Below are 9849 nucleotides of genomic sequence, written 5' to 3'. Positions count from 1 at the left end.
AGCCATGCCATGTAGGGCCACCCAAGACAGATGGGTCATAGTGGAGAGTTCTGACAAAATGTGGTCCACTGGAGAAGGGAATGGCAAACCACTTCAGTATTCTTGCCTTGAGAACCCCATGAACAGTATAAAAAGGCAAAAAGATACAACACTGAAAGACGACCTCCCAGGTTGGTAGGGGCCCAATATGCTACTGGAGAAGAGTAGAGAAATAACTCCAGAAAGAATGAAGAGATGGAGCCAAAGCAAAAACAACACCCAGTTGTGGATGTGACTGGTGATGGAAGTAAAGTCTGATGCTGTAAAGAACAATACTGCATAGGAACCTGGAATGTTAGGTCCATGAATCAAGGTAAATCAGAGATGGCAAGAGTGAACATCGACATTTTAGGAATCAGTGAACTAAAATGGACTGGAATGGGTGAATTTAATTCAGATGATCATTATATCTACTACTGTGGGCAAGAATCCCTTAGAAGAAATGGAGTAGCCCTCATAGTCAACAAAAGAGTCTGAAATGCAGTACTTGGGTGCAGTCTCAAAAATGACAGAATGATCTCTGTTCATTTCCAAGGCAAACCATTCAATATCACAGTAATCCAAGTCTATGCCCCAACCACTAATGCTGAAGAAGCTGAAGTTGAATGATTCTATGAAGACCTACAAGACCTTCTAGAACTAACACCAAAAAAAGATGTCCTTTTCATCATAGGGGACTGGAATGCAAAAGTAGGAAGTCAAGAGATACCTGGAGTAACAGGCAAATTTGGCCCTGGAATACAGAATGAACTTGGGCAAAGGCTAAAAGAGTTTTTCCAAGAGAACACACTGGTCATAGCAAACACCCTCTTCCAACAACACAAGAGATGACTACACATGGACATCACCAGATGGTCAATAATGAAATCAGATTGATTATATTCTTTGCAGCTGAAGATGGAGAAGCTCTATACAGTCAGCAAAAAAAAAAGACCAGGGAGCTGACTGTGGCTCAGATCATGAACTCCTTACTGCAAAATTCAGACTTAAATTGAATAAAGTAGGGAAAACCACTAGGCCATTCAGGTATGACCTAAATCAAATCCCTTATAATTATACAATGGAAGTGACAAATAGATTCAAGGGATTAGATCTGATAGACAGAGTGCCTGAAGAACTATGGACTGAGGTTTGTGACATTGTACAAGAGGCAGTGATCAAGACCATCCCAAGAAAAAGAAATGTAAAAAGGCAAAATGGTTGTCTGAGAGGTCTTACAAACAGCTGAGAAAAGAAGAGAAGCTAAAGGCAAAGAAGAAAGGAAAGATATACTCATGTTCGGAGTTTGAAAGAATAGCAAGGAGAAATAAGAATGCCTTTTTAAGTGATCACTGCAAAGAAATAGAGGAAAACAATAGAATGGGAAAGATTAGAGATCTCTTCAAGAAAACTAGAAATACCAAGGGAATGTTTCATGCAAAAATGGTCACAATAAAGGACAGAAATGGTATGGACCTAACAGAAGCAGCAGATATTAAGAAGAGCTGGCGAGAATATGCAGAAATTTACAAAAAATGTTAATGACCCAGATAACCACGGTGGTATGACCACTCATGTAAAGTCAGACATCCTGGAGTGCAAAGTCAAGTGGGCCTTAGGAAGCATCATTATGAACAAAGCTAGTGGAGGTGATGGAATTCCAGTTGAGCTATTTCAAATCCTAAAAGATGATGCTGTGAAAGTGCTGCACTCAATATGCCAGCAAATTTGGAAAACTCAGCAGTGGTCACAGGACTGGAAAAGATCAGTTTTCATTCCAATCCCAAAGAAGGTAATGACAAAGAATGTTCAGACTACCGCACAATTGCACTCATCTCCCATGATCTCAAAGTGATGCTCAAAATTCTCCAAGCTAGGCTTCAACAGTACATGAACAAAGAACTTCCAGATGTTCAAGCTGGATTTAGAAAAGGCAGGAACCAGAGATCAAATTGTCAACATCCATTGGATCATAGAAAAAACAAAGGAGTTCCAGAAAAACATCTACTTCTGCTTTATTGACTATGCTAAAGCCTTTGACTGTGTGGATCATAACAAACTGTGGAAAATTCTTAAAGAGATGGGAATACCAGACCACCTTACCTGCCTCCTGAGAAATCTGTATGCAGGTCAAGAAGCAATAGTTAGAACTGGACATGGAACAACGAACTGGTTCCAAATTGGGAAAGGAGTACATCAAGGCTGTATATTGTCACCCTGCTTATTTAACTTATATGCAGAGTACTTTGTGCAAAATGCCAGGGTGGCTGAAGCACAAGCTGAAATCAAGATTGCCAGAAGAAATATCAATAACCTCAGATATACAGATGACACCACCCTTATGGCAGATAGTGAAGAGGAACTGAAGAGCCTCTTGATGAAAGTGAAAAAGGAGAGTGAAAAAAAAAAGAAAGTGAAAAACTCAACATTCTTAAAACTAAGATCATGGCATTTGGTCCCATCACTTCATGGCAAATAAATGGGGAAACAATGGAAATAGACTTAATTTTCTTGGGTTCCAAAATCACTGCAGATGGTGACTGCAGCCATGAAATTAAAAGATGCTTGCTCCTTGGAAGAAAAGTTATGACCAACTTAGACAGCATATTAAAAAGCAGAGACATTACTTTGCCAACAAAAGTCCATCTAGTCAAAACTCTGTTTTTTCCAGTAGTCATGTATGGATGTGAGAGTTGGACCATAAAGAAAGCTGAGGGCCAAAGAATTGATGCTTTTGAACTGTGGTGTTGGAGAAGACTCTTGAGAGTCCCTTGGGACTGCAAGGAGATCCAACCAGTCCATCCTAAAGGAAATCAGTCCTGAATATTCATTGGAAGGACTGATGCTGAAGCTGAAACTCCAATACTCTGGCCACCTGATGCAAAGAACTGACTCATTTGAAAAGACCTTGATGCTGGGAAAGATTGAATGAAGGAGAAGGGGACGATAGACGATGAGATGGTTGTATGGCATCACTGACTCAATGGACATGGGTTTGAGCAAGCTCTAAGAGTTGGTGATGGACAGGGAACCTGGCTTGCTGCAGTCCATGGGGTTTAAAAGAGTAGGACATGATTTGGTGACTGAACTGAACTGAAGTCAAATATGCAACCTATCATACTCTTAAATTACAGCATTTAGGTCATGAAGATGTAGCTAAGATATATTAAATAAAACAGAAAATGTTTTCAGGGACTTCCCTGGTCATCCAGTGGTTAAGAATCCACCTTGCATTACAGGGGACATTGATTTGATCCCTTGTGGGGAAACTAAGATCCCACATGCCTCAGGGCAAATAAGCCCAGGTGCTGCAACTACTGAACCCACTCCACAATGGAAGAACCCATGTGCCCACAACTGGGACCCAATGCAACCAAATAAATAATTTAAAAAAGAAGTTTTCAAAGAGTATATTTACTGTGGTTTCATTCCTATGGAACTAAATTATATCTATGAAGAATACATGCCAATGTGTTAACAGTGATTACACCTAGGGAAAAATGATAAGATACTGTAATTTTTCAAATCACATATTTCCATGTAACTTAATTTTTTTTAAACAAATGTGATTTTCTCTAAGAATCAGAAGACAGTGAGATCACTTCAAACTTCCTGGTGTCTCACTTCTCCCTAAATTTCAAAAGTATCTGCAGTCCTGAATGCAGTTTTGCTGGGTATATCCTGGATGTCAGAATTCCTGGACCAGGTTTATGTAATTAGAAAATAGGAAAAAGCATGATGCGTGAGATATTAAAAGTTAAATAGAGACTATCATGCACAACTTTATCCTAATAATTTTGAAAACATGGGTGAAACGAAAGAAATAAAATTTCTGAAACTGATGCAAGAAAAATGAAACATTTTATTCACCTTATGCAAATATTCATGGAATGCAATCAGTATTTAAAAGTCATGACACAAAACTCACTAAACTGAGGTATTTTTATGAGTATGTTCTATCAAACCTACAAGAAATTGGCAGGGGAGTGAGAATTGGAGGCAGGTGGTTGAAAGATAAAGTTCCACTTATAAGTAAGCACAAGAAATATAATACAGAGCTTGATAAATATATAGTTAACATTGCTATATGTTTGTATGTTGTATATGAATATTGTTAAGACAGTAAATCCTGAGTTCACATAAGAAAAAGTTTTATTCCCTTTTCTCATTTCTTCTTTCTTTGTTAAAACATTATATGAGAAGATGGATATTAGCTCAGCCTATTGTGGTAAGCATTTCACAATATATGTAAATTAAGCCATCATGCTGTACACCTTGTGCTCAGTATGTTTGTGCTCAGTGCTGAATTGTGTCCAGCTCTTTGTAACCCCATGGACTATAGCCCACTCCTCTGAACATGGAATTTTCCAGGCAAGAATACTGGAATGGGTTGCCATTTCCTTCTCCAGGGAATCTTCTCAACCCAGGGACTGAACCCGTGTTTCTTATGTCTCTTGCATTTCCACTGTATCACCAGGGAAGCTGTACACCCTAAACTTATACAACTGTGTATATCAATTATTTCTTAATAAAACTGGGGAAAAATAAGTGAAGGGAAAATTCCAAATCAATTTTATTTTTTAAAAAACCAGTACAACTTTTATACCATTGCAAGGATAAAAGGAAAAAAGAAAATGCATTGGACTCTGTATTCATTAACATTAATGCAAAAATACCCACTAAACTATTAATGCCTGAATTTTGGCATGTATAAATTAGTCAAGCCATTATAACCTTGTTGAATTTATTCCAAGAATGATAGTTTGACTCCACATTAGAAAATCTACTAATGCAGTGTACTACATTTACGTATTATGGAGGAAAAAACATGATTAACTCAATAAAGGCAGAAAAAAATTGGTAGAATTCAACATCCATTCATAATTTTAACATAATTTAGCAAACTGGAAATGGGAAGAAACTTCTCAAACTTTAAAAAATAAAGGTGTTTACAAAATCTACAGCACAGCTGGTTTGGAAAACAGTTTGGCAGTTCCTCAAAAAATTGAATATAGAGTTGCCATATGACCTGGGTATACATCTGAGAGAATTGAAAACATATAGGTGGGCAAAAACCTGTATAATAATCATTTGTAGCAGCATTATTCAAAAAAGCCAAAAAGTAGAAATACCCTCAACATCCATCAGCTGATGATTTGATTTTAAAATAATGGTATATCTATATAATGAAGTAGTATTCATCAATAAAAACTGATAAGTTACTGATACTTGATGCAACATGGATAACGTTTAAAATATTATGCTAAATGAAAGAAGCCAGACACAAAATGCCCCATATTATATGATTCTGTTTATGTGAAATGTACAGAATAGGCAAATCTATACAAACAAAAAATAGATCAGTGGTTTCTGGGGTCTGAGGGTTGGGAGAATGGTTAGTAAGTAAGGGGTTTATGTTTGAGTGATGAAAATATTCTCAAGTTAGAAAGTGGCAATGGTCGTACTCTCTGAATATACTCAAAGATACTAAAATATATACTTTAAAAGGGTGGATTTTATGGTACATGAATTATACACGAATAAAATATTTTAAAAATCTGCAACAGACACCATAATCTACAGTGAAGTGTTAAAAGCATTCCCTTTAAAATCAGGAATAAGATAACATGCATTCTATCATCTCATCAATTTAACATAGTACTGGAGGCCCTAGCTAGTGCATTTGGAAAAGATATGAAAGAACTTATAAAGTTAAAGAGAAGAAGCAAAGTTTCATTATTGCCCAACAGTATGAATGTTTCTATGGGCTTCCCGGGTGGCTCAAAAAGTAAAGAATCTGCCTGCCAATGCAGGATACATAAGTTTTATCCCTGGGTTGCGAAGATCCCCTGGAGAAGGAAATGACAACCCATTCAGTATTCTTGCCCGGGAAATCCCATGGACAGAGGATCTTGGTGGGCTATGGTTCATGGGGTCGAAAAGAGTCAGACACAACTGACCAACTAACAACAACAACAAATAAATGTTTATATAAAAAACTGAAAAAATTCAAAATAATAGTCACAAAAATTAAAATTATTACAATGTAAAGAAAAATGTTCAACAGTTGGTGCCAGAACAACTGGACATCCATATGCAAAAGAGAGAGAAAGAAAGAAATGGATCTTATATCTTTCATAAAAATTAACTCAAAATGAATCATAGGCCTGTTTGAAAAACACAGAACTATAAAACTCCAAAAGGTAATGTAGGAGAGAATATAGGTGACCTTGGGTTTGTCAGTGACTTTAGATACAAGAAGCATGATCCATGAAATAAAAATAATTGATAAACTTTGATTCATTAAAATTAAAAACTTCTGCTCTGCTAAAGGCAATGTCAAGAGAATTAAAAGACAACTTACAAACTAGAAAATATTTGAAAAACTCATATATGATGAAGGACTTTTACCCAAAATGTAAAATCTCTTAAAATTCAACAATGAAACTATGAACCCAATTTTTAAAAGGGCCGAATACCTTAGCAGACAACTCACCAAAAAAGAAATACAGATGACAAATAAGAATATGAAAAGATGCTCCATGTCATACATCATTCAGTTCAGTTCAGTTCAGTTGCTCAGTTGTGTCCAACTCTTTGAGACCCCATGAATCGCAGCACGCCAGGCCTCCCTGTCCATCACAAACTCCCGGAGTTTACTCAAACTCATGTCCATCGAGTCAGTGATGCCATCCAGCCATCTCATCCTCTGTCGTCCCTTTTCCTCCCGCCTCCAATCCCTCCCAGCATCAGGGTCTTTTCCAATACTTCATTAGGGACATGCAAATTAAACAATGAGATACAACTACAAGCCTATTAGGATGATTATAATCCAAAAATTGATAACACCAATTGCTGGTAAGGATATAGAACATCAAGAATTTCCATTTACTGACGGTGGGAATGAAAAGTGGCATTGCCATTTGGGAGACAGTTTGGCAATTTCTCACACAGCTAAACATAATCTTATCATGGCATATAGCAATCAGACTTCTCTGTATTTACACAAAGGAGTTGAAAACTTCGTGTGTGTGTGCTAAGTCACTTCAGTCATGTCTGACTCTTTGCAACCCTGTGTAGCCATGGGCTCCTCTGTCCATGGGATTCTCCAGGCAAGAATACTGGAGTGGGTTGCCATGCCTTCCTCCAGGGTATCTTCCTGACCCAGGAATCAAACTTGCATTCCTGTAGTTCCTGCATTGCAGGTTGATTCTTTACTACTGAGCCAACAGGAAAGCCCATAGAAAGCTTCAGATCTGTCGCTTACTTGTGACCCCATGGACTGAAGCACACCAGGCTTCCCTGTCCATCACCAAGTCCTGGAGCTTGCTCAAACTCATGTCCATTGAGTTGGTGGTGCCATCCAACCTATAGTTTGGTAGAAAACTTATGTATACAGAAATACCTGTACATGGATGTTTATAGCAGCTTTGTGCATAATTGCTACAACTTAGAAGAAATCAAGATGTCTTTTAGTAGGTGAATGGATAAATAATGTGGTGCATCTTGACAATGGAATACTATTTAGCACTAAAAAGAAATGAGCTATCAAACCAAACAAAAACATGAAAGAAGTTTAAATACATATTGTCAAGGGAAAGAAGCCAATTTGAAAAGGCTGTTTGCCATGATTCCAACTATATGACATGATGGAAAAGACAAAACTGTGGACATAGTATGAAGATCAGTGGTTACTAGGGCTTCAGAGGAAGGGAGGGAGGAAAGAATTCATGGGGTTCAGGGAATTTTAGGACAGTAAAACTTTTCTGCATGATTCTGTAATGGTGTATATATGTCATTATACATTTACCAAAAGTCATATAATGTTTAATACACAGTGAATCTAAATGCAAACTATGGCACTGAGTTAATACTAATGAATCAATATTGACTCATTAATTGTAACAAGTGTGCTGCACTAATACAAGATGTGAATAATAGAGGAAACTCCGTGTATGTAATTGGGGGAAAGGCAATATGGGAACTCTGTATTTTCCACTCAGTTTTTTTGTATATTGAAAACTGCTCTAAAAAATGTATATTAGGGGGCGGTCCTAAGATGGCAAAGGAATAGGACAGGGAGACCACTTTCTCCCCCACAAATTCATCAAAAGAACATTTGAACACTGAGCAAATTCCACAAAACAACTTCTGAACGCTGGCAGAGGACATCAGGCACCCAGAAAGGCAGCCCATTGTCTTTGAAAGGAGGTAGGACAAAATATAAAAGATAAAAAGAGAGACAAAAGAGGTAGGGACAGAGATCCATCCCAGGAAGGGAGTCTTAAAAAAGAGAGAAGTTTCCAAACACCAGGAAACACTCTCACGGGTGGGTCTGTGGCGAGACTTGGAATCTCGGAGGGCAACATAACCAGGAGTAAAAATAAATAAATAATTAAAACCCACAGATTTTGCCTAATGGCAACTCCCAGAGGAGAAGCAGCCCAGATGCTCGCATCCGCCACTAGCAAGCGGGGGCTGGACAGGAGGCGCAGGCTGCATTGCTTAGGGTAAGGACTGGGCCTGAATGCCCCGAGGGCAATCTGAGGGAACTAACTTGAGATAGCAACCCAGACTGTGGGATAGCTATCCTGCGAAAAGCCCTAACCTAAGACACTGCCAGGCCCGCTCACAGAACAAAGGACTGAACAGAGCTAGCTGGCTGTGGACTGGCCCATCCCCCACCAGAGACAGGCAGGCGAGGGCAGCCAGAGCTGGAAGGGGGCAATCGCGGCCCCAGAGAGGCATCCTCTACCAAACTGCAAGCAGGCTTCGTTGCTAACCAAGACTTCTTGGGATTCTGGACGGTCGACATCTGCCAGGAGGGTCACAGCCAGAGATCAGCTCCCCAGAAGAGACACAGGCACACCTGAGAAGGCGCGCCCATTGTACACCCAGAAAACCAAGCAGCTGGGACAGGGGAGGCGATAAGACACAGCCTCCAACTGGGGCGACTGTGCTCGCCAAGCACCTGGTCACCTGAGCTGCTCGGACCTGGGAAGGGCACAAAACTCAGGCCCAACCAAGTCTGTGCCTTTGTGGAGTACCCGAGAACCTGAACCTGAGCGGCTTAGACCTGGGAAGTGCACACAACCCAGGGCCTGCCTCAGACAGTTCCCGGCAGAGCAACCTAGAGCCTGAGCAGTGTAGACTGGGAAAGCACACACGCCGTGAGCGGGGGCAAACCCAGTGCGGCTGAGACACTGCGAGCACTCCCCACACACGCCAGTGATATTTGTTTGCAGTGTTCCTCCCTCCCCACAGCACGACTGAACAAGTGAACCTAAAAAAAAATGACCACCACTGCCCCCTTGTGTCAGGGCAGAAATCAGACACTGAAGAGACCAGCAAACAGAAGAAGCTAAAATACACGAGGGAACCACTTTGGAAGTGACAGGGGCAACATATTAAAACCCTGTAGTTAGCACTGACTACATAGGAAGGGGCTTATAAATCTTGAGAATTATAAGGTGGATCAAGGAAATATCTGAAAATGAACTGACCCCACACTGTCTGCAACAGCTCCAGAGAAAGTCCTAGATATATTTTTACTATTATCATTTTTAAAATTTTTTAAGTCCTTTATTACTCCTTTTAATTTTTATTTTTATAACCTACTATTACCTTGCAAAAAAAAGACCCTATTTTTAAAGCAAACTTCATATATATATATATAATTTTTGTGACTTTGTTTTGTTTTTTTAATATTGTATTTTTGAGAATCTAACCTCTACTCTAGATTTTTAATCTTTGCTTTTTGGTATTTGTTATCAATTTTGTACCTTTAAGAACCCAATCTTCAGTACCCATTTTTACTTGGGAGTGAGATTA

The sequence above is a fragment of the Odocoileus virginianus genome, unplaced genomic scaffold, assembly GCF_023699985.2.
Source record: "Odocoileus virginianus isolate 20LAN1187 ecotype Illinois unplaced genomic scaffold, Ovbor_1.2 Unplaced_Scaffold_2, whole genome shotgun sequence".
Lineage (NCBI taxonomy): Eukaryota > Metazoa > Chordata > Mammalia > Artiodactyla > Cervidae > Odocoileus > Odocoileus virginianus.
Note: the sequence above shows the minus strand (reverse complement) of the source record.